General features: G+C 44.2%; 2 non-coding genes and 1 pseudogene across 2 annotated transcripts; 1 reads left to right on the forward strand and 2 right to left on the reverse strand.

Annotated features, from left to right (window-relative positions):
• LOC139251826 (zinc finger protein 271-like) overlaps window positions 1–26,267 on the forward strand; it is a 315,853-nt pseudogene that overhangs the window by 64,444 nt on the left and 225,142 nt on the right.
• On the reverse strand, window positions 23,077–23,149 carry trnas-gga (transfer RNA serine (anticodon GGA)). The gene has a single exon. It is a non-coding gene; the product is annotated as a tRNA-Ser (tRNA).
• On the reverse strand, window positions 25,358–25,430 carry trnaf-gaa (transfer RNA phenylalanine (anticodon GAA)). The gene has a single exon. It is a non-coding gene; the product is annotated as a tRNA-Phe (tRNA).

A 26,267-nucleotide genomic window follows, 5' to 3' on the forward strand; every position in this document is an offset into this window, starting at 1 on the left:
CTTCCTGTTTTATCCAGACAATTGCTCAAGTGTTTCACAGCCGCAGGGGTAAATCTGCACATTCTTCATGTTTGTAAGTATTATGCATATCTATGAATATACTAAAGGGGTGAATTTCATCTGTGGCAGGAATGAAAATCAGGCGGTTTTGCATCTGCCACCAGTTATAAGTTTCAAATGGAACTGAAATCGGACGGGACATGGAGGGTGGCAGGTATGCTAGCACTAGTTTTGCCATCCCATCCAATTCTAATTCATCCCATAGTCTCTGATATAGCTCCGCTTGAGACATGTAGATTATTTAAGAGCTACAATATCCTCTGAATTCAGTTTTTGCTTTTTAATTTATGAACAGGCCAGTCAGCCACACATCGCTGTTGAGAAAGTTAAACGTTGGTCACCTCGAGAATGAGACTGGAGAATTAATAATGGGGAACAGGGAAATGGCAGGAACATTTAACCTATATTTTGTATTGGTCTTCACGGCAAAAGACACTAAAAGCATCCCAATAATTGATAATCAAGCAGCTATGGGGAAGGGGGATTGTAAAACAATCACTAGCACGAGAGAAAAAGTACTAGGCAAACTGATGGGACCTAAGGTGGACAAGTGCCCTGGATCTCATGGCCTGCATTCTAGCATCGTTAAAATAAATGGCTGCAGAGATAGTGGATATTTTGAGTATAATCGACTAAAAAGCCCTGATTCTGGAGAGGTCCCAGCAGATCAGATCATCGAAAATGTAATGGCTCTATTTAAGAAATTAAAGAAGGCAAAATGCAGGAAACTTTCGACCTATTAGCTTAACATCTGTCATTGGGAAAATATTGGAGTTAGTAGTAGCAAGACATTTAGAAAATTATAATAAAGTCAAGCAGATTGAGCATGGTTTGATGAAAGGGAAATCATGTTTGACAAATTTGCTGATGTAAAGAGCAGGGTGAATAAAAGGGAACCAGTGGACTTGGTGCATTTGGATTTCCAGAAGACATTCGATAAGGTGTCACATAAGAGGTTACTGTACAAGATAAAAGATCACTGGGTTGGGGGTTAATATATTAGCATGGATAGAGGTAGGACGAACTATCAGAAAACAGAAAGTCAGAATAAATGGTTCATTTTCAGTTCGGCAAACTGTAACTCGTGGGATGCCACAGGGATCAGTGCGGGGGACTCAACTATTTACAATCTATATTAATCACTTGGATGAAGGGAGCGAGTATATTGCAGCCAAGTTTGCTGTTGCGACAAAGATAAGTGGGAAATCACGTTGTGAGGAGGATTCAAAAAACTGCAAATGGATATAGATAGCCTAAGTGAGGTCAAACGTTTGGCAGATGGATTATAAAGTAGGAAAATGTGCGGTTATCCACATTGGTAGGAACAATTAAATAGCAAATAATTAGTTAAATGGGGAGTGATTACAAAATGTTGTGGTGCAGATGGATCTGTGGGTCCTTGTACATGAACCACGAAAAGTTAGCATGCAGCTACAGCAAGTAATTATGAAGGCAAAAGAAATGTTAGCCTTTATTGCAAGGGGATGGAGTAGCAAAGTACGGAAGTCCTGCAACAACGGTACAGGCCATCGGTTTTAATGAGGGATATATCTGCTGTGGAGGTGACGGTGCCTCGAACTCCCACAGTTCTCAAGTAAGTTGCAACCAACACGTCGATCTGAACCGGGCTTGTTGCTTAAGTATCCAGCTTCCCCTTTGACCTGACTCTAGCTTAAAGAATCGGACCAGCGGTACAATGGCAAGGCTCTTATTGAAACTTCTGTTTTTGACAATGCCGTGGTTTTGATGGGGACCAGGGAGAAGATTTTCCCCCACAGCTAGCGCACTGCATACAGTTCTGGTCACCACTATACATAAAATTCACTATTGCACTAGACAGGGTACACAGGAGATTTATGATGATGTTGCCAGCACTGGATAATTTTAGCTGAGTAAAGATTGCATGGCTGAGGTTTTTTCTTTCGAACGAGGGAAGCTGGAGGTGTACGTTACTGAGGGGCCTATATAAAATGGATAGGACTGATCTATTTCTCTTGGCAGAGGATTCAATATCCAGGGGGTATAGATTTTAAGCAATTGGTACGAGGATTAGGCGAACTTTGTTTCACCCAGTGGGTGGTGGGGAGTCTGGACCTCTCTGCCTGAAAGGGTGGTAGAGGTACAAAATCTCAACACATGGACTTGGATGTGCACTTGCTGACCCGACAAGGCTATGGACCAAGAGCTGGGATGTGGGTTAGATTAGATCGCTCTTTTAGGCCAGCACGGAAACGATGTGCCGAAAACTGATCGAATTCTGATTTACAAGAATCCAGTGTCATCACATTGAGCGTCCATCTGCTGTTGTCACCCCTGCTTGCTGCTACTCTCGCAAATCAAGCCTCCTTACTTCTGGAGCTATATCCGGATTAGTTGAGTAAATTTGGGTAAAAATTCGAGGTTTGTGAAAATTCTTTTCACGCTGCTTCTTATAGCGACTCCATGTGTAAAGGCACCACTAACACCAATAATTGATGTATAAATTACAAAACGGTCTGAGCTTGGTCTGAACCTGAGATTCCTGCCCCTTCCGAACGGTTCAGACTCACTAGACTTGGAGTTTTGTACCATTAGGTGTACTGAATATCCATTTTCCCTTTGGGGGATAGGTAATGGTTTAAGTTGCGTCAGTACCTCCGCCTAGTTCTGCTGGTCTGGCGAATCTGAGGCGCTTACTCCTGGTACTTTCTGCCCACTGCGTGAGGCTCAAGTCCGTGAAGGTCAAATTATTAACGAGAAACTAGCGACCTTCCGGTGATGCTGGGGGCGGGGAGGTGAGGACGTAGGACTCGTCGAATTGATTGAAATAACAGACCCGGTGCTTTTGAAGTTCAGAACTTTACTAGCTCTCGTAGCCTCACTAATGGGCTCGGCAAGTCTACAGCATTCCGAGCTGGCCTCAGTCAGTCTGATGGCTTGAGCCTTAACTCGATGGTGGAGGAATTCTTTCCCTCCGAATAACACAAGGCAAGTGTCCCGATATTTAGCTTCGGAATGGTCACCCGATCCGTTTTCTATGGACAATCAAATAGTGGGAACAATATGGACGAGCACAATAAGAGGTGCAAACGTAGAGTAGTAATATTGGGGGGGGGGGACATACAATCATAATGCAGAATGAATTATAGTAATATAAAGGGCAGAGAAGGGGATGCATTTCTGAAGTGTTTTCAGGAGAATGATCGTTTCCATCCGATGATGCTGGATCTGGTTCTGGGGAAACGAGGTGGGTCAAATGGGTAATTATTTAGTGAACAGCGATCACAGTATCATATGCTCAAATTAGCTATGGAAAAGGCAGGGAGCAATCTAGTGTAAACATGTTTATCTGGGAAGACCAATTTCAGTGGGACGAAAACTGATCAACTGGAATGAAAAGATTGGCAGGCAAAGGACAATGGGCTGCATTAAAGAGGAAATAGTTCAGGTACATTTGAAGTACATTCCCACGAGGTTTGCTGGGGGAGCCGGGGAGAGGAAAGAGGGAGGTAGGACAACTAAAGTCGGAGCTCCCTGGATGACCAAATACAATGATGAATCAGAACACATGATGGATGTCAAGTTGCAAATATATGATCATCTGGCGACATACAAAGCTCAGATTTGAGGATGATAATAAAATAGCAGCCAACATAAGTTAATCCAAAAGTCTTTAAGCATGCAAATAGTAAATGGGTAGTGAGAGGATAGATGTTGAAAATAAGGGACCAAAGGGACTTGTGCATGGAGGCAGAGGGTATGGCTAGGTATTAAATTAATATTTTTCATCTGTCTTCACCATGGAAGAGGATGCTGTCCTAGACCTAGGGAAGAGGATAGTGGTGAGACTTGATATGATAAAATGAGGTATTGGGAAGGTTGGCAGCGAACTGGAAATTGAAAATATTAAGCCATTGTTGAAAACCCAACAGATACAGGCCAGTCAGTTTAAAGTTGGTAATAGGGATGATTTTAGAAACAATAATCGGACAATTAACCGGGGTGGATTAAATCAGGAAAGCCAGCACGGACTTGTTAACGGCAAATTGTGCTTAACCAACCTGATCAAGTTTTTGATAAGTTAACAGGGTTCCTGAGGATAATGCAGTTGATGTACATGGATTTCCAAAAGATGTTTGACGAAGTGCCAAGTATTGGACATGCCAGCAAAGTTGAAGCCCATTGAATAAAAAGGACAGTGACAGTCTGGATACCGAGTTGCTAAGTGACAGGAAACTGCAGTGGTGAATGGTTAGTTAAACTGTAGGAAGATATATGGTGGTGTTACAAAGGGGTCGATCTGTGGTCCACTGCTTTTCTTGATGTATATCAATGATTTGGACTTGGGTGTACAGGGCACAATTTCAGAATTCAGCCGACACAAACCTTGGAAGTAAAGTGATGTGTGGAGGACACTGATCGACTTCAAGACGACATGGACAGGCTGGTGAAATGGGAAGACACGTGGCAGATGAAATTTAACTCGCGTGAAATGGTGTATTTTCGTTGGAATAATGAGTGAAGCACATGTATAGTAAATTGTACAATCCTAAATTAGGTGCATGCAGAGACGTTTGCATAAATCGCTGAATGTGGCAGGGCAGGTTGAGAAAGCAGTTACAAGGCTTGTGGGATCCTGCACTTCCTCGAGGTACGAGTACAAGTGAAAATTATAATTAATCTGTTCACTGGTTCGGGCCCAACTGGAGTATTCTGAAATTCTGGGAACCGCACTTAAGGAAGGATGTGAAGACCTTTTTTAAAGGTACAGAAAAGATTTACGAGAATGATTCCAGGGATGAGGGACTTCAGTTACATCGATAGACTGGAGAAGCTGGGATTGTTCTCCTTTTGAATAGAGGAGATTTGCTAGGCGCTCATTCATGAGGGATCTGGATAGAGTAGATAGAGAAACTGTTCGCATTGGCAGAAGGGGCGAAAACCAGAGTATACATTCAAGGTGATTGGCAAAAGAACCAAAAAATGATCTAAAACATTTTTATGCAGCGAGTGGTTAACAACCAGAATTGCACTGCCTGAAAGGCTGGTGGAGAAATACTCTTCTTGTCCAAAAGGGAGTTGGACAATTATCTGAAAGAAACATACTGCAGGGCTATGGCGAAAGGGCTGTGGAGTGGGATTAGCTGAGTTGCCATGGGCTCGAATGGCCATCTTCCACGCTGTAACCATTCTATGATTTGTGATACGACCTGGGAAATGACTCCCATTACCTGAAGTGGTGCACCCTAATAGTTCAGGTCCTGGTACCTGTGCAAATTCCTGGGGTTGGGTTGCTTTTCTTAATCTGCCACTTTTGTAGGGGGAGGGAGTGGCACGAAAGGGTCCGCTGTGATTCTTTTGAAGAGCAGGGGTGTTATCCCCAGTGTCTGGGGATGAATATTTACTAGGTCAACGTTTATCCTCAATCAATGTAACAAGCAGATTATCTGGCCACTAACGCATCGCTGTTTGTGGAAGCTTGCTGTGCGCAAATTGGCTGCCGCGTTTCCCACATTACAACTATAACTAGACTTCAAAAGTACTTAATTGTAAAGCGCTTTGGGCATCTGGTGGTCGTGAGGAGCTATTAGGTTTTCTTTCGCACTGGGAGGTTGACTTGTGTTGAAGTACGGGCAGTCCAACTCTTGTTGTTTTCAGGAATAGATGAACAAACTGCCACCTCTGCTTGCCTTTGCTCCCCAGGAGGCGCAGCGAATACTGGAGCCAATGAACTTCGAGGAACGGGGAATGACCACAATCGATCGATTGCAAAGGGAGAGAGCGGAGCACAGACAGTTTAACGAAGCAATGATGCGTCTCGCGATTGCTGGTGCAGTTAAGCAGGCTGACTGCGGCTGTCCGCTCTGGAATAGGTTACACGTGTAACTTTCTGTGTGATATTTCCTCGTAATTTAAGAGCTTGCGTCCAATTTTCCATCTGGTAAAACTGGGCAGGCCAATATCTCAAGGTGTAGTGCCCAGAACTATGCAGAGTACTCCTGATATGGTCTAATCAGAGATTTGTATACACGCAGCATTACTTCTCCGCTCTTCCCCCGGCCCCTGTATTCAATTCCTCTAGATTTTATGTGTACCTGTCCATAACATTTTAACGTATATACATAGCCCCTAAATCTCTTTAGACCTCCACTGTTACCTTGTCACCAGTTTGAAAGTACTTTGATCTATCCTTGCATCCAAAGTGGATTACCTCCCTTTTGCTTACAATATTACAGTTTTGCCCACTCGCTTAATCTATTAATACCTAGGAATGTTATGCTTTCATTTGCAATGCTGCCTATTTTGTCATCGTGAACTTACTGTGTGCTTTTCTATCCTCTATCCTAAGTCGATAATAGTGAATAGTTGAGGCCCCAACGTTCATTCCTGTGGGACAATAGCCAAACATTGCCAATTATACCTACTGTCTCCTGCCTCTCAGCCAAATTCCTAATCAGGTCAATGATTTGCCTCAATTCCAAAGGCCAAGAATCTTTGCGGGGAATGGGGCAAATTAAATGAAGTATTAAAGGAAATATCTAGAACGGATTCACGTTAAAAGGTATCAGCAATACAGGTTAAGAACAAACCCTGGGTCGATGACAGTGGTGTGCTGTGCACATTTGTGGTCTCTCTCAAATATATATATCCGAGGCACTGGATGATAAATGAATTACATGGATAATATCATAGAAATTTTTAGCACCGAAGGAGGCCATTGCATCCCATCGTGCCTGCGCTGACCGACAAAGCTACCCAGCCTAATCTACATTTCCAGCTCTTGATCTGTAGCCCTGCAGGTTGTGGCACTTAAGTGCACATCAAGTACTTTTTAGCAGAGTTGAGCGTTTCTGCCTCTACCACCTTTTCAGGCCGGGAGTACCAGACCCCCATTATCCTCTGGGTGAACACATTCCCATCGCATCTTCTCCAAATCTCCTACCAATTACTTTAAATCTATGCCCCCTGCATGTTGGCCCCTCTACGGGAAATCGGTCATTACTATCCACTCTATCGAGGCCCCTCAGAATTTTATACATCAGTCTTTGCATAAATGATCCGACACAAGCGATTGAACGGGGTGGGGCACTGAGGTGACCTGAGGAAGTATATCAAAATCGAAAGAAGGGCTTTGAAAGACTAGATTAGAAATATGGCGGTTTGTGGAGAATACAACACTGTCATAATAAATGATGGTCAATAATTAACCAATAAAGATTGAGGGGAAACTACTTGGTGGATAAAATGTGGAACTGGATACGACGGGGAGTAGTTGAGGAAAGTAGCATAGATGCAATTAACATGGGTGAAATGAATATAAGGTTTTACGTGTTGGGTTCGGTGAATTGGTTGGAAGGATGCACTTGTGTAGCATAAAGCAGCAGGGCTGAGCGGCCTCTTTCTGTGCTGTAGAACACATGTAATAATCATGGGCATTCGTTATGTTTCACGAACTAGACTCTGGGAATAAATGACAGTACATGGAATCGAAGGCAACCTGTCGCCAGTGGTAAGATATTGGTTAGGGGCAGGGGATGGCGATACTGGCCATCTACTGCAATTGGCAGGGTGTGATTTGTGGTCCTCCTAGGGATCTGTACTGGGGCCTCAGATTTTCACTTTCAATGATTTAGATGAAACAATATAAATATAGAAATTTATAGTGCAGAAGGAGGCCATTTCGGCCCATAGTGTCCGCGCCTGCCGACACACAGCCGTATATCCAAGTTTTCTCACGCCAGCAAGTTGGCTGGCACAGTAACTAGTGTATAAGGTAGCAATTAAGTTTCAAAAGGCTATTAAAGTAAGGCAGCAAAACTGCCAAGATGGCGTTTAGTGTGGGAAGTGTGAGATTGTCGACTTTAAATCCCGAGAACGTTGGATCATTATTTCTGTTCGGTTAGAAGCTCGGAACTCAAGCAGAAGAGATCGAGGGACCTCTGAGCAGATATCATTAAAACAGTGGGAGTTACAAAAGACTACTGAGAATTGCTTTCAGGCTCAAATCTCAGTGATCTTAGCAGCGGGCGCGGCCTCCGGCAACTCCGGGCTGGATTTAAATCTGACACCGAGGCAAACATCCAGCGTCTGAGCTGTAGGACGTTTCAAACTAATGGCTCCTGGCTCTGAACACCGAGACGCAGGAAACTTCCGTTTGTTTCCCGACAGGGTCCTTGGGATTGGAGCCTTGTTCCTGATGGACTGTTGAGGTGGTGGGTTGAACAACAAGCCCGCACTGTTCCTCATTGTCCGTCTGTCTGATTGGGCTGCACACACCAATGAATGTAGCAATTGCACTTTATATCCTCACGGTGGGCTGGGTGGAAGGCACGGTGTGTGATCTAGACAAAAATAATTGGAGGGCGTGGTTTACGATCAAAGTCTGGATTTATGTCACTTCTCCCAGAGGGCGAGATACAGCCATTGAGACATGAACGGGAAGATCCCAGGTCCTGCTTACTGATTCTGGATTGTCGCTAGGGGACCGGGCGGGGTGTCCGGGACACATATTATTAGCGGGGGCGTGGGAGTGGGAGTATAACTGGACACTTATCACTGTCTTCAGACTGAAATCGCCTTTCTTTCCCTCTGAACTTCAGAGGTGAACAAGGCAGGTCCAGCCTGGCTGGCGATTGTGGAAACCGGGATCAGTGAAAAGTGGACAGGCGGAATTTCCTGATCCGTGTACATTTCTCGTTGCTCAGTTCGGTCTATTCCAATGTCCTTTCTGAAATGTTTGTTCTCTGGATCAGTTTTACCTCTTCTGCCTGGGCTGCAGTCAGTGTAAACCTCCACCTTTCGTTACCTGACTGATTCCGGTCCACATTATTGTCTCCAAACCCCAACCAGGCAGCGGAACTGTTCCCTCGGGTGGAGATTTAAAATGGACCAGGGCCCGAATGCTAACAGATTATGCCCGAAGTTTAATTCTGTGATGCCGGGCCAAGCTGGGTCTCAGCATGTCAATGTGACGCTTCATATTCTTCATCCAGGCAGTAAGTGGACAGGGATGGCAAAATTGTTCATCGAATTAATTATTTATATTTAACACTCTTTTAGGTTCTCGTCTCTGATGCTTGAACTTATTCCGGGTGAAGTGAGTAATTCATTGTCAGAGGAATAACAAATGAGCATGGGCGGGAGTCGGATGAACTGTGGCTTGGATCGTGTTGCAATCGGTGGTGCAGCAACAGATTTCGGCAATGTGCACTCCTGGTATAATGTGAATATTTCTGTTCGTTCCTTTCACGCCTCTATTCCTTTCCTCCTGCTTTGGACCCATTAGGCCGCTCCTCCTGTTCACGAGCTTGCCCCACTGACCAATGGAAGCACAGGCGCTTCAGCAGTTTAATGTGCTGACTCAACTCCCCAGTCCCAGCACGGTCAGTGATCCATATTCAATGAGCAGACTGAACCGCTCGAGCTTTTGGCAACTTCCGTTAACCCTCAGTAACTGAGGCGGCGTTATCTTAGTGCTTGGCCCCTCCTTATATCCATCTACATATTGCATCTCGGTGACATCATCCAAAAGACAATGGGCTGCATTTAACCAGTCCTATGACGGCCTACGCACAGCATACACTGTCGCAAGCGCCCTTCTGGAATTTCGGCATATGGATGTGGGGAGAAAAAAACCCAGAACTTGCGATATGTCCATGACTGATCGCACCCGTCTGCTGTAAATTCACTTTCGCTGGTGCAGGATTGGTCTATTTGCCCAACTACTGCCCAATGAACACCCAGTAAACACTTGTACTTGGTAAAAGCAATAAGATCATTTACCAGCATAAAGGTTTATATAAATATTTTAAATGATTTTAAAAAAACACGTACATTTAAAAATTCTGGTCAATTTGTCCTGGTTAAAAATGCCTAGATTTATTTTTAAATTTTATTCTAAAAGTATTAATTTTGAAACTAACTATTTTTATTTCTATTTCAGTCAGAATAGTTTTTTTTTGGTGATTTCCAATATGCTTGTACGGATTAAAGAATCCTCCTTTCTCATTGGTTTTCCTGACTCCCGTGACCCCAGGCATTGCATGCGTCCCTGTGATGCATGAGGTTTTCCGCCGGCGTACACCTGCAAGCCGAGGACCGCAAAGGACTTGAGCCATGAGATGAGGCATTTTTCTTGAAGTTGAGAGATTTGAGCATGCGGCAAGAATCCGACTGCAATTACCAGGCCGTTATCAGAAGATCGCAGGTTCGAATCTTGTCACGGTCGTTTAACTCAGAGTAATTTTTTATACTCTGTTCTGATTTGTCCCAAACTGATTGTCTGACAGTGCTCGCCTGAAGTAACGGAAGACCATTTGCTCAAAAAATTCGCCCAGGTCGCCAGCAGAATATCATGTCGGACAGTAATGGTAGCAGAAATACCCTGCATGAGGAAACTCTAAGCTAAGAGCTCGAGGAGATCTCTCCCCGTGAGGAAAACCCTCGGAGTCGATCTGAGAGGCACCCTACCCTAAAAGCTCTCAGCAATGACAATGATGAGACTAAAATTACATTCCATCTATACTGGCTGGAGAAACAAAATAACTCTTGAACTGGCTGACCCAAACGATGAGAACACCCTTCAAACAGCCGTGGCCGTGGTTTGTTCGGCACTCCAGACGATTCAGCATGTGTGGGCTACGCTCTGCGACCTCGACACAAGATAAAGCGAGAGCATTCAAGTAAGATGGTCAAAAAACTGAGTAAATCTTCCTAGAGAACAGCGATATTGCCCACATTATGGAGCGGCTCCACACCATGGCCCTACAATCACGGTCGAGCGTCAGCAGGCGGTCGGGACACTCGACAAGAACTCCAGGACATCGTCCTCAATTCAGCCTACCTAGATTAATGCTCGACCAAATGCTGCTGCTGAAACAAAGAACACAGATTTAGTGGAGGTCATAGCGAGATAAACGTTCGAGGCGAAAGTGGAAGAAGTCCAGGGCGAGGTGGCACTCCAGTTCCTTCAATCCAGGAAATCCATGGCCGTACAGCAAGCAAGGGTAGAGGAGATGGAGCGAGCTGGGCAAGAAGCACGGAGATCTTGTGTCCAAACCTCACCGGAACAGAACTCAAATGACCATGCCTCACATTTTCGGCACCTCACAGCCAGGTCGGCTCACTCTGCCACCGCATTCCGACTTCAGCCAGCAGCCCTGATCATTCAGCCAGCCGGAACGGAATGAAGAGCTGTCCCCTCAGCCAGTGGCGTAGCACCAAACTACTCGAGCCTCCGTCATCTCGAGCCAGCAACCAACATGCGGGAACCAAACCTCGACCTAACAATGGCATTGCCAACACTCGTCACTGCCAGCCTGCACATGAGCCTGATGTTTATGATAGGCTCCCAAACACGTTTCAGCCATGGCGCCACACATTTGAAGCCATGGCAGACAGGCCACGCGGAAACTTGCTTTTATCATCAAGTATATAAAACCAGAAACTTCAAACAGTTGGTAAAGGTTCCGACACTGGTACTTTGCGGAACATAAAATGGCCTACCAGGAAGTGTGTAAGGAAATGGAGAGTTTTGGCACCCGTTCAAGATTACCACATACATCCTTCGAAAGCTCGACAAGTTTCTAAAGTTCAAAGCGGATGAAGCCACAAACTTCCCGAACTTGCTTAATTATTTACAGAAATCGCAGTGCAGATGGATGACTTGTCCAAATTGTGGCTGCTCAATTATCCCAACTATCTTCGCCCAACACTCACAACTCCAGGTCTACCTATGCAACGCATGGCGAGAGATGTATCGGAGCACAAGGCTGATACTGGCAGCGACTCATTTCACTAAGCTGGCTAAATTTCTTAAAGGAAGCCAGACCGCACAGCGTCCTTTTATGCCGTTAGCTCCCTACACCAGCTTCAGAAAAGATGCCAATCATTTTCCTCCGACAAATAAATTCCCTGGAACGACTGGCCACTTGTCCGTGCCTCTGGGTCCTACCCCGCCGAGGGCAGATTGGTACATAAGGTGGCGGTCACGGTTGGCAGCGGTGGCACGTGTCATACCTATACGAGACTGAACTCTCACATAAGATGACACCCGCCTAGAAGCCAACTCACGCACTAAGAGGAACTGAACTCAGTAAACATTTGTAATCCTTGTTTCTAAACAGGGAGTGTATTGGTTGGAGCGAGTTTAATTCTTGTCATGAAGTACTCCAACCATAGGCTGGCATTTTTCCGATTGAACGGAAAAGAGCAGAGAAAGAAAAACCAGACGAAACCACCAGCCACAGATTTACAAGCATCCATTTTAGCTCAGATTGTGAAATTTTAGTTAAAAACGAACTTCCTTCTATATTAAACCTAACCAGAAGTAAAGTGATGTAAGATGCTTCTCATCCAATTGTTCTGGAATTGTTGCATGTGTGATGGACGGTAACATAAATAACTTCTGGATTACTGCTTTTATTCGATTGTGAATGTTACAAGAATGTTAGATCTGTATGCTATTCTTTATCAACAGTTTTCGCACTGCACTATAAAAGGATTTGGATTCTGAAGCTCTGACCTTCGGCCATATGCCTTTGTGCAGAGTTGAACCCAGCTGGAGAATTAGAGCTATGCTCACGTTATGCTACACCCTGACAGAAACCGGTACAAGGAACCCCAACGTTACACATTGATGATGCCCTCTCTTAATTCCCCATGCGTTTTGAATCTCCTGTTTCTTTTGCTCCAACCTACTTTGTTTATGGAACCATTGTCCCCTTCTTTCTGGATCTCGTAATTTCCCAATTTCTCTAACCAATTCCTCGTTTCTGGGGCTGAAATGTCCTTTGTTTTTGGAGCACCTGATTCCCCCTCATTCAGGAGCGAATTAACATATTTCTGGACATAATTCCTCTATTTCTGGAGTTCATAATTCTGGTGCTGGTGGAGAACCTAATTCCCCAGTTTGTGGTGTTAATTCCAATGTTTTAGGAGTTAATTCCCGTGTTTATGGAATTCATTCCTGTATTTAATGAAATCCCATTCCATGTTTCTGGGACAAATTTCTCTGTTCCTGAAGTTGCTAATTCCTATGTTCCAATTGCGCCTAATGCTCCTATTACTGGAGCGACTAATACTCTCGGTTATAGATGAACTTGTTCCCCTTTTTCTGGAGATATTTCATTTGTTATCATCATAGTTACCCGGTTTCTGGAGCTACAAATTGCATAGTTTATGAAGCACCTAATTGTGCTTTTTGCGTGGCTACCATTTCCACGATAAATATAGCTCCGAATTATATTGCTTGAGGTTCACTCTCCAAATCCTCCTGCTGCAGGATTAGCTAATTTACCTGTGTCTTTAGCCAACTCTCTTCTTTCTAAACTTAATTCCTCTTTTTTTGCATCTAATTTCGCGGTACAGAGTGAGATCCCCCTGTTCCTCGAGCTCCCACTTCCCCCTGATCCTGGAGCTCCCCCTTCCCCCTGTTCCTGGAGCACCAGGTTGTACTTTATACGTGTCTGAGTGCGGCGATATATATAGCTGAATTGTCCCCAATAACTGACGCCTGACCCTATTCTCTGTCGCTATTCACTGATATCACTCTATGACCTGCGGCCCCACACCCGTACCCCTCACCCCAGGTCTCCAAAATCGGCGGAATTATGAGAATGCTGCAGAAAGAGGGGGATTTGGAGATCCAGAAATGGGACAATAGGGATCTCTAAAATTAAGTCAGGAAATGGGTATTGGTAGAGTTAACCCAAACCAGTGCAGTTAACAGAGAGCTACCGAAGCAGGGTAAATATTTGCTATGTTAAAAGGTATTTTGAGCTGCTAAAACAGACAAACCTGAGCTTGAGAAACAGGAACATTGAAAGTACATTAAAGAGGGGCACAAACAACTCCATAAACAGGGAGCATTTGCTCAAGGAATCTATCGAATTCGCAATGGTCTGCAAGTTGAGTTAGTTACAAGATGTAGCTCGGCGACGTAGCTCGCCACTTCCTGGCCTTCAGACCATTGACACGTGTAAAATCGATAGCTTGCCATCAGAACGCTTTCCTTCGGATTTATGTGCTCCCAGACCAGCCTACACAGTTCTTCATACGATTTGCTTGTTGGTTTCACCAGAGCTAGAAGATTCTTCATGAGGCCATAGGATGTTACCCCACAGAGAGTGAGGAGGATCGCCCTTCGTTTAGCAGCGTTCTCGTCCCCTTCCAGCTCGTTGACCACGAAGCTTTGGGCGAGTCGCTCCAGGAAAGCCGCCCATTCGTCCCCTTCTGAGAATTTCTTCAGGGTACCAACAGTTCTCTGCATTTTCACGTGATTGTTCGTTATCTCTTCGCCAGTTGCTGGTTAGATTACTTTATTATAAGCCTGGGTACTGTTGACATGAGTAAGTGGGACCCAACTCCTTTATACAAAATCCAGAGTGCTGGTACAGCGTGGGAGGCCTGAGTATATACATTGCTGGCATGTGATGCTGGGCACGCTTGGGAATCCATCAAGTGTGCCCTCTGGTGGCCGTATGATACAGATTACTTCGGTTGTATATCTAACCAGGTGTTCCTGTTGCAGGGGAATTAGGAGAGCACACTTTTTATATTCTATTCGGAGCTCCAAATTTCGGGAAATTCTCAGCCACATAAAAAGAACAATTAGCTGCTGCATAAACATCTGACTTTGGAGCTCCATAAAAAAAGGGAATTCGCTTCAGAAGCAGGGCGAAAATCTCCAGAAACAGGCGTCTTAGCTCGAGAAAGTGCATAACTGCTCCAGAAAAATAGGATTTAGGACGATATTAAGAGCCTCAGAAAAGGGTGAATTAGCTCCAGAAACGGGAATTAGTAGCATGATCAGGGAAATTAGGATCAGCAGAAATAGCTACCGTATCAGCTCCAGGAATGCATGAATTAGCTCCGGAACAAGTTAATTCACTCGAGGAACAGGGGAATTTGAAGCTCCCGGTAAAGGGGAATTTGAAGCTCCAGGAACAGGGGAATTAGGTCAAGGACAAGGGAGCTAGCAGCAGAAATTGCGGAATTATGAGATACAGCATCAGGGCAAATAGCTCCAGGAACATGATTTTGCATAGAAACATAGACAATAGGTGCAGGAGTAGTCCATTCGGCTCTTCGAGCCTGCAGCATGATTCAGTAAGATCATGGCTGATCATTCACCTCAATGCCCCTTTCCTGCTTTCTCTCCATACCCCTTGATCCCGTTATCCATAAGGGCATCTCAGTACCCCTTTCCTGCTTTCCCTCCATACTCCTTGATCCCTTTATCCGTAAGGGCGATATCAAACTCCCTTTGGATAGATCTAAATAACTGGCCTCAACAACTTTCTGTGATTGAGAATTCCACAGCGTAATAACCTTCTGACTCAAGAAGTTTCTCCTCATCTCGGTCTTAAATGGCTTACCTCTTATCCTTCGACTGTGACCCCTGGTTCTGGACTAAACCAGTATCGGCAACATTCTTCTGCCTCTAACCTGTCCACTCCCGTCAGTATGTTTATGTTTCTATGAGATCCATTCTCATTTTTCTAAACTCCAGTGAATACAGGCAAAGTCAATCCAGTCTCTCCTCATTTGTCAATCCTGCCATCCAGGGAATCAGTCTGGTGAACCTTCGCTGCACTCCTTCAATAGCAAGAACGTCCTTTCTCAGATTGGGAGACCAAAGCTAACAATATTCCAGGTGAGGCCTCACCAAGGCCCTGTACAAAAGTATTAAGATATCCCTGCTCCTATACTCAAATCCCCTAGCTATGAAGACCATTTGCCTTCTTCACCGCCTGCTGTACATGAATGCCAACTTTAATGACTGATGTACCATGACTGCCAGATCTCGTTGCACCTCGCCTTTTCCGAAACTGTCGCCACTCAGATAATATTCTGCATTCCTGTTTTTGTCACCAAAGTGGATATTCTCACATTTATGCACATTATACTGCATCTGCCATGCATTTGCCCACTCAACTAACTAGTCCACGTCACCCTGCAGCCTCTTGGCATCCTCTTAACAGCGCAGACAGCCAACCAGCTTAGTATCAACTGCAAGCTTGGAGCTATTACACTCAATTCCTTCATCTAAATCATTGATGTTTATTGTAAATAGCTGGGGCCCCAGCACTGATCCCTGCAGCACCACACTTGTCACTGTCTGCCATTCTGAAAAGGACCCGTGTATCCTGACACGCTGCGTCCTGTCTGCCATACAGTTCTCTATCTACTTCAATACCTTACCCCCAATATTTGTGCTTTAATTTTGCCACTAAAGTCTTGTGTGGACCCTTGTCAAGAGCCTTTCTGAAAATCCAAATACACCAGATCCACTGGTTCTCCCTTGTCCACTCTACTAGTTATGTCCTCAAAAAATTCTGGAAGATTAGTTAAGCATGATTTCCCTTTCATAAAACCAATGCTAACTTAGACCGATCCTGTCACTGCTTTCCGAATGCGCTGCTATTTCATCTTTAACAACTGATTCCAACATCTTCCCCACTGCCGATGTCAGGCTAACTGGTCTATAATTCCCCGTTTTCTCTCTCCCTCCATTTCTGAAAAGTGGTATTACATTAGCTACCCTCCAGTCCATAGTAACTGATCCAATGTTGATAGGCTGTTGGACAATGATCACTAATGCATCCAATATTTCTGGGGCCACTTCCTGAAGTATTCTGGGATGCAGATTATCAGGCCCTTGGGATTTAGCGGCCTTCAATCCCATCAATGTCGCTAACACAATATGCTGACTAATAAGGATTTCCTTCAGTTCTTTCTTCTCGCTCGACACTCGGTCCACTAGTATTTCCAGAAGGTTATTTGTGTCTTCCTTCATGAAGACAGAACTAAAGTATTTGTTCAATTGGTCTGCCATTTCTTTGTTCCCCATTATAAATTCATCTGATTCTGAAAGCAAGGGACCTTCGTTTGTCTTCACGAATATTTTTCTCTTCACATATCTATCGAAGCTTTTGCAGTCAGTTTTTATGTTCCCAGCAAGCTCCCTCTCATATTCTATTTTCCAACTTCTAATTAAACCCTTTGTCCTCTGCTGAATTCTAAATTTCACCCAATTCTTAGGTTTTCTCCTTTTTCTGGCCTATTTATATTCCTCTTCCTTGGATTTAACACTATCCCTAATTCGCCTTGTTTGCCACAGTTGAGCCACATTGCCCACTTTGTTTTACTCCAGACACAGGTGTAGAATTGTTGAAGTTCAACCATGACATCTTTAAATATCTGCCATTGCCTATGCAACGTCAACGCTTTATGTACCATTCGCCAGTCTATTCTAGCCAATTCATGTCTCATACCATCGAAGTTAACTTTCCTTAAGTTCAGGACCCTGGTCTCTGAATTAACTGTGTTGCTCTCCATGTTAATAAAGATTTCTACCATATTATGGTCACTCTTCCCCAAGGGGCCTCGCACAACAAGATTGCTAATTAGTCCTGTCTAATTACATATCACCCAGTCTAGGATGGCCAGCCTTCTAGTTGGTTCCTCGACATATTGGTGTCGAAAACCATTCCTAGTACACTCCAGGAAATCCTCCTCCACCTTATTGCTACCAGTTTGGCTAGCCCAATCTATATTTGGATTAAAGTCGCCCATGATAACTGCTGTACCTTTATTGCACGCACCCCTAATTGCTTGTTTGCTGTTGTCCCCAACATCACCACTACTGCTTGGTGGTCTGTACACAACGTCCACTAGCGTTTTATGCCCTTTGGTATTCCGCAGCTCTACCCATACCGATTCCAGATCATCCAAGCTAATGTCCTTCCTTACTATTGCGTTAATTTCCTCTTTAACCAGCAACGCTACCCCACATCCTTTTCCGTTTTGTCTATGGTTCCTGAATGTTGAATACCTCTGTATGTCGTGTTCCCAGCCTTGGTACATCCTGCAGCCATATCTCCGAAATCCCAATTATATCATATTCGTTAATATATGCATGCACAGTAAGTCATCTACCTTATTACGAATACTCCTCGCATTGAGGCACAGAGCCCTGAGGCTTGTATTTTTAACACACTTTCTCCCTTTAGATTTTGGCTGCAATGTGGCTGTTTATAATTTTTACCTTGTGTTTCTCTGCTCTCCATTTTTACTTTTCTTCTTTCCATCATTTGCTTCTGCCCCCATTCGACGTCCCTCAATCTCCCTGCATAGGTTCCTACCCCCTGCTATATTAGTTTAATACCTCCTCAACAGCACTAACAAACACTTCCCCTAAGACATTGATTTTAGTCCTGCCCAGGTTCAGACCATCCGGTTTTTACTGGGCCCACCTTCCCCAGAACCGGTTCCAATATCCAAGGACTTTGAGTCGATCCCTCCCGCACCACTCCTCAAGCCACGTATTCATCTTAGACAGGTTAGATGCAGAAAGAATGTTCCCAATGTTGGGGAAGTCCAGAACCAGGGGTCACAGTCTGAGGATAAGGGGTAAGCCATTTAGGACCGAGATGAGGAGAAACTTCTTCACCCAGACAGTGGTGAACCTGTGGAATTCTCTGCCACAGAAAGTAGTTGAGGCCAATTCACTAAATATATTCAAAAGGGAGTTAGATGAAGTCCTTACTACTCGGGGGATCAAGGGTTATGGCGAGAAAGCAGGAAGGGGGTACTGAAGTTTCATGTTCAGCCATGAACTCATTGAATGGCGGTGCAGGCTAGAAGGGCTGAATGGCCTGCTCCTGCACCTATTTTCTATGTTTCTATGTTTCTATCCTGCTAACTCTACTCTGACTAGCACGTGGCACTGGCAGCCATCTTGAGATTACTACCTTTGAGATCGACCTTTTAATTTAACTCCTAGATTCCTCAATTCAGCTTGTAGGACCTCATCCCGTTTTTCACATATATCGTTGGTACCTATATGCACCGCGACAACTGGCTTGTCACGCTCCCCCTCCAGAATTTCCTGCAGCCACTCCGGGAAATACTTGACCATTGCACCATGGAGGCAACATACCATCCTGGAGTCTCGGTTGCGACTGCAGAAACGCCTATCTATTCCCCTTACAATAGAATCACCAACCACTATAGCTCTCCCATTCTTTTTCCTTGCCCTCCTGTCCATCAGAGCCACCCACGGTGCCAGGAACTTTGCTGCTGGCTACCCCTGTTGAGCCACCTCCCCCAACAATATCCAAAACGGTATATTTGTCTAGGAGGGAGATGACTCAGGGGAGCCACGCACTGCCTTCCCGTTCCTGTTCTGATTGATGATAACCCATTCCTTATCTGCCTGTGGAACCTTTACCTGCGTTGTGAGCAACTCATTAAACGTGCTATTCTCGAAATCCTCAGCATCGTGGATGCTCCACAGTGAATGCATCCGCAGCTCCATTGTCCTAATGCGGTCGCAAGAAACAGTCAATATAACTCCAGAAACAGGTTAATTTCCTGATGAAACTGGATGTTAACTAGAAACAGAAGATACAGCGCTAGAGACAGCTGAAGTGGCTCCATAAACATGGGAAATGGGATCTCCGGAGACATGGAATGTAAAAGCAAAATAATGCGGCTGCTGGATTCTTGAATAATAACAGAAAATGCGGGAAATTTCTGCAGGTGAGGCAGCATCTGTGCTGAAAAGCAGATTTAACGTTTCGGGTAGATGACACTTCGTAAGAACTGCAGAATCTTGGAAAAGAACAGATTCTTGAATTAAACACGAATACAAAAGCAAAATATTGTGGATGCTGGAATCTAGAATGAAAAATGAAAATGCTGTAAATCTCAGCAGGTCAGGCAGCATCTGTGGAGAGGAATTAACTAATACAAAAGCAAAATACTGGGGATGCTGGAATCTGGAACGAAAAGAGAAAATATAGATGTTCCCCTCTCCCAATCAGTGCTTCTAAGAATAGGTTATTTTCTTCCTCTCCACAGATACTGCCTGACCTGCTGAGATTTACAGCATTTTATGTTTTTACTTCAATTGATGTGTCCCAAAACTCTGTCCACTTATTAGCTGTCCTGTGCGATCGCTTAGGTTCCTCTTGCACATAATTTGGCAATGGAGGATGTGTCATATAGATTCAAAGATATAACCAGGAAATACACTTACAACAAACAGGTGCTCTCTGCAATACAATTATTTAAAAAAATCTATTGCATTATAATAGACAAACACTAACGCAGTTTAGTATATTCATTTATATACCAAAGCACAATACACAGCTGCACGTTTCACTAACACAAATACACCACAATATATTTACAACTATCACAGATCAAAGAAGATTTTACTCGCTGCGAATCCTCGGCAAATGCTGCTGTGCCTGTTTTTAGCGTGCTTGTGCTCGATGTATGGGAAGATTTGGCCGGGCCGTTGTATATCGCGGCTGCATTTCCCTCCCTCAGAGACTGAGAGATCCGCCAGCACGGGAGGAGCGTTTAATTTATCGCCGAATGCCCTTCTCCAAAATGTGAAGAGACGTAAAACTGGGCAGAGTGCCGATAGAAAGTAACACAAAAAGAGTGAATGATTCTAACAAAATTAAAGTTGAAAATTATTATCACGCAACCGCTGAACCGCCCATCCCTCAAGCAATGTCCTGATATGAAAGCAGCCTCTCCACTAAAAATGAAGGGAACACAAAATAACCAGAAATTGCTGAAACCTGGGAGTGTACCAGGAATCTTTAAACCAACCTTCCAACACTCTCTCAAATGAGCCATTTCGGCATTACAACAAATTAAAGAAAACTTTCACACCCCTTTTTTAAAGAAAACCTAACATCGGGAGAAATTACCCCGACCACACAACCCTCACTTCAGGGCAATGAGTCCCGACCAGATCTCGGAGTTCAGGTTGTGTGAATGTATTAGGAAACTCTTCATGCCCAGGTTGCGTTATCACTTCCACGGCCCGGGCACTGCCTGATTCTAGATTTGCACACATTGCTAAGTTCAAACTGTTGCATTTTTCTTACTGGCAATGAATTGACTGATAGTCATACTGTGAGAAGCTAGGGTGATGCAGCGTAAGAAGAAAAAGTCAAGACTAAAGATAACCGAGATTTTATTGACACTTGCAGTTAAATATTGCCAAGATTTACATTGTCAATTAGCAAAGAAAGAGATCTCGTCATTGAATGCTGACTTTAAAACAGCAGGCACAGAAGTGTATTTTGTATCGCAACAATGAATAATGCGCTGCTGATGGTGGCAGCAGCAGCAGTGTGATAAACTGTAAATTTGTTCATAAACAGCCGTTTACATTGCAGTTAAAACAGCCGTAAACACTATGCTCGGCGGACAGGAATCGAACCCAGATCGCAGTATTAAGAGTGCCGAACCGAATCTCGAGACCACCAAGGAATCTACTGCAAGTTTGTATGCCAACAGGGGGACCAACCCAGTCTTTCCTGCTTGCTCCTTCGAAATTCTCACCACATTTGCCCCAGGTAAAACTGTTGGCAGCAAATGTCCGCTCATCCACAGCATCACGTGCGGGTAGGCATCCACTGTAATCTATTTCATTCTGTCCGTTTCTCGGGATTTTTCACCCTCGCTGCCGGGTGAACATTTCATTTGGTGTTTTGTCCTGAACTGCAGCCTTTTGCCCATCTCCGGGAGACAGAATTGTTCTGTCTGTCTGTTCGTACTTCCGACCGTTGACGGGAACAGGCCTCCGGTTCATCGATTATCAGCAAACCAAGAAACACAAATAAACAGAAAGATGTGCCTCTCCACCCCGTCGGCAAAGAAGCAATGACTGTTATTCGAAATAATTACCAACCCTTGGGATACTGTGTGGATTTGTTTCATTATAAAGATTTGATTTTAAACGTTAATAAAAAAACGAATTAAAATAATGAAGAACACTAGAATGGAACCCGCGACCTTGGCATTATTAGTGCAAGGCTCCAAACAACAGAGCTAACCAACCACAAAGCGCATCAAAATTGCGTGAAAGGCCAGTCTGAGGGGATTGTGTTTCCGACTCACACTGGGTGGCAGAGTTACTGCATAAACATTAAACACATCACTTCGCTTAAACATTATTCACTGTTCAGATACAACACTGGGCAGAGTGTAATTAGAACTTAACAGAAAAAGAGCACTTCATCTAAAAAATATTCATGTTGAAGATTATTATCACGCAACCGCTGAAGAGCACATCACTCAAGCAGTGTCCCAATAAAAAAGCAGTCTTTCTCCTCAGAATGAAGGGGACGTGAAAAAAACAGAAATGGCTGAAACACAGGATTGAACCAGGAACCATATGGATTTTCAGTCTAACGCCTCCCCAACTGAACTATTTCGTCCCGACAGAGAACGAAGCAAAATTTTCTCACAATTTTTTGAAAGAAAACTTAACCCCGGAAAGAATTGCCCCGCCCACTCAGTCCTCATTTCAAGGCAATGGGTCCCAAAAACATCTCGGAGCTCTGGATGTGTTAATGTAATGTATAATGATACCGAAAATCTTAATGCTTATGTTAAGTTATCACTGCCCACGGTCCTGGCACTTTCTGATTCCAGTTCATCGGTTATCAGCAAACCAAGAAACACAAATAAACAGAAAGTTGTGCTCTGCACACCATCGACAAAGAAGCAATGGCTGTTATTCCAAATAATTCACAACCCATGGGATTCCGTGTGGATTTGTTTCATTATGAAGATTTGATTGTAAAAGTTACTAAAAACCGAATAAAAATTATGAAAGATTTGGGATGGCCCAGACCGGGATCGGGCCCGCGCTCTTGGCTTTTTTAATACCAGGACATAACCGACCAAGTTAACCGGCAAAAAATGCCCTCGGGCTGCATGAAAGCCCAGCCTGAGGGGATTTTGTATCCGGCACAAACTGGGTGATAGAGTGACTGCATAAGCATTGAACACATCCCATCGCTTAAACATTGTTCACTCTTCATATACAAAACTGGGCAGAGTTTTCATAGAAAGTAACAGAAAAAGAGCGCTGAATCTAATAAGAATTCATGTCGAAAATTAGTACAACGCAACCGCTGAACAGCCCATCCCTCAAGCAATGTCTCGACATGAAAGAAGCTTCTCCCCTGAAAATGAAGGAAACGCAAAATCACACGATATTGCCAAAACCCAGGATTGAACCAGGGACCTTTAAATCTCCAGGCTAATGCTCTCCCAACTGAGCTATTTCAGCCCGACAGAAAATGCAGCACAACTTTCTCACACCTTTTTGAAAGAAAACTTAAACCCCGGAAGGAATTGCCCCGCACACTCAGTCCTCATTTCGCGGCAATGGGTCCCGAACACATCTCGGAGCTCCGGATGTGTTCATGTAATGTATAATGATATTGAAAATCTTAATGCTCATGTTAACTTATCACTGCCCACGATCCGGCACTCTCTGATTCCGGGATTGTGCTCGTTGCTAAGTTCAAAATGTGCATTTTTCCGCACTGGCAATGAATTGACTGATAACCGGGCTGTGATCAGCTCGGTTTTTAGGGGGATGCCGCGCACGAATGTACATGGAAAAATAATGATCATTGTGATTGTTCCCACACTGCACTTAAATGTAGGCAAACCGTACAGTGTCAATCAGCAATTGTAGTTCCATATGTTCAGTTAATGTTCTGCTGAAGTGTTCATAAAGACACAAAGATTGCACACCAGGCTCGATCTCACAGTGTTGAAGACACAGTGAAATAGACTGGAGAGTTTATAACTCTTTCAGAACATAACATGTCAGTAAAATTCCCTGTTCTGTTCTCGGCACTGATGGGTTGCGAAAGGGAGACGGGCCGAAGTCCTATTGCACCGCACTGACCCCGAGCTAAGGTGAAATTAAAGCAGGTTCAGTCCTTAGCAGTGATACGGTGAAGAGAGATAAGAGTCGCGAATCAAGGAGAGATTTAACGTTAGTGATGTTGAATCGCGGTTAGATCAAAAACTCCATGAATTCTCTGCCGGGAAATTCAGATCTTGGAAATCGCCTGTGAGCGCTAAACATTGACACGCAGTGAGACAATGTGCAATATAGAAGGGGCCCAGACCAAATGAATGCTCAAGGATAAGTTATCAGTGCCCATGGTCCAGGCATTCCCAGATTCCAGTCTTGCACACGTTGCGGAGTTTAAAATGCTGAATATTCCCACAGTGGCAATGCATTGATTGATGATAAGCTCGAGTGATGTGGCGCAAATAGGTTCCTGGAGGAATGAAGATAGCCATGACTGGCAAAATTTACGGTGTCCATCAGCAATTGTCGTTCCAATTGTTGAGCGAGATCTTGTCATTTAGAGCAGACATTAAAATAAAAGCGTCTGTTGTATCACGAGTCGCGGCTGATGGTTGGGGCAGCAACTGCGAGGTGAGCTGCAAATCTGTTCAGGTAAAGTACTGCAATTTGAAGCAGCGCAAGTACAATGTTCTCTGCCCGGGAATCGAACCAGGGTCGCGGCAGTGAGAGCGCCGAATCCTAACCACTAGACCACCAGTGAAGCTGCTGCAAAGGTCTGTGCCAGCAAACAGACAAACCCAGTCTTTCCTCCTTGCTGTTTCGAAATTCTCATCACATTCGCGCCAGGGAAAACTGTTCGCAGCAAAAGTCAGTTTTTGAGGAGAACACCAAAGACACGTCCGCGCAATCACAGCGTTAAGTGCGGCTAGGCTTCAACTGAAATCCATTTCATTCTCTCCTTTTTCCGGGAAATTTCACTCTTGGTACCGTGTGAACATTAATTTGGTGTTTTTGTACTGAACCGCAGCATTTTGCCCATCAATGGCGACAGAACCGTTCTGTCTGTCTGTGCTGCTTTTAAACATTGACGGGAACAGGTCTCCAGTTATCAGCAAAGCAAGAAACACGTTATGAACAGAAAGTTGTGCTCTGCACACCGTCGGCAAAGAAGCAATGGCTGTTATTCCAAATAATTGCCCTTCCTTGGGATTCCGTGTGGATTTGTTTCGTTATGAAGATTTGATTGTAAAAGTTACTAAAAACCGAATAAAAATTATGAAAAATTGGGATGGCCCATACGGGGATCGGGCCCGCGCTCTTGGCTTTATAAATACCACGCCCTAAACAACCGATTTAACCGGCAACAAAATGCACGAGGGCAGCTTGAAAGCCCAGCCTGAGATGATTTTGTATCCAGCACACACTGGGTGATAGAGTTACTGCATAAGAATTGAACACATCGCATCGCTTAAACATTGTTCACTCTTCATATACATAACTGGCCAGAGAATAAATAGAAAGTAACAGAAAAAGAGCTTGAATCTAAAAAAAATCATGGAGAAAATTATTATCACGCAACCGCTGAACAGCCCATCCCTCAAGCACTGTCTCGATATCAAACCAGCTTCTCCCTTAAAATTGAGGAAACGCAAAATCACCAGATATTGCCGAAACCCGGGATTGAACCATGGACCTTTAAATCTTCAGTCTAACGCTCTCCCAACTGAGATATTTCGGCCCGACAGAAAAAAAAGCAAAACTTTCTCACAACTTTTTGAAAGAAAACTTAAACACCGGAAGGAATTGCCCCGCACAATCAGTCCTCATTTCGGGGCAATGGGTCCCAAACACATCTCGGAGCTCCGGATGTGTTCATGTAACGTATAATGATATTGAAAATCTTAATGCTCATGTTAATTTATCACTGCCCACGATCCACTCTCTGATTCCGTTATTGTGCACGTTGCTAAGTTGAAAATGTGCATTTTTCCGCACTGGCAATTAATTGACGGATAGCCGGGCTGTGATGAGCTCGGTTTGTTCGGGTGATGCCGCGCAAGAACGTACATGGAAGAATAATGATCATTGTGATTGTTCTCACACTGCACTTAAATGTTGGCAAAACGTACAGTGTCAATCAGCAATTGTAGTTCCATAAGTTCATTTAATGTTCTGCTGAAGTGTTCATAAAGACACAAAGATTGCACACAAGTCTAGATCTCACAGTGTTGAAGACACAGTGAAATATACTGCAGAGTTTTTAACTGTTTCACAACATAACATGTCAGTAAAATTCCCCGTTCTGTTCTCGGCACTGATGGGTTCTGAAACGGAGACGGGCCGAAGTCCTGTTGAACCGCACTGACCCCGAGCCAAGTTGAAATTAAAGCAGGTTCAGTCCTCAGCAGTGATATGATGAAGAGAGATAAGAGTCGCGAATCAAGGAGAGATTTAACGTTAGTGATGCTGAATCTCGGTTCGATCAAAAACTCCATGAATTCTCTGCCGGTAAATTCAGATCTTGCAAATCGCCTGTGTACGCTAAACATTGACACGCCGTGAGCCAATGTGCAAT

This window comes from Pristiophorus japonicus, unplaced genomic scaffold, assembly GCF_044704955.1.
Source record: "Pristiophorus japonicus isolate sPriJap1 unplaced genomic scaffold, sPriJap1.hap1 HAP1_SCAFFOLD_45, whole genome shotgun sequence".
In the NCBI taxonomy this organism is placed as follows: domain Eukaryota; kingdom Metazoa; phylum Chordata; class Chondrichthyes; family Pristiophoridae; genus Pristiophorus; species Pristiophorus japonicus.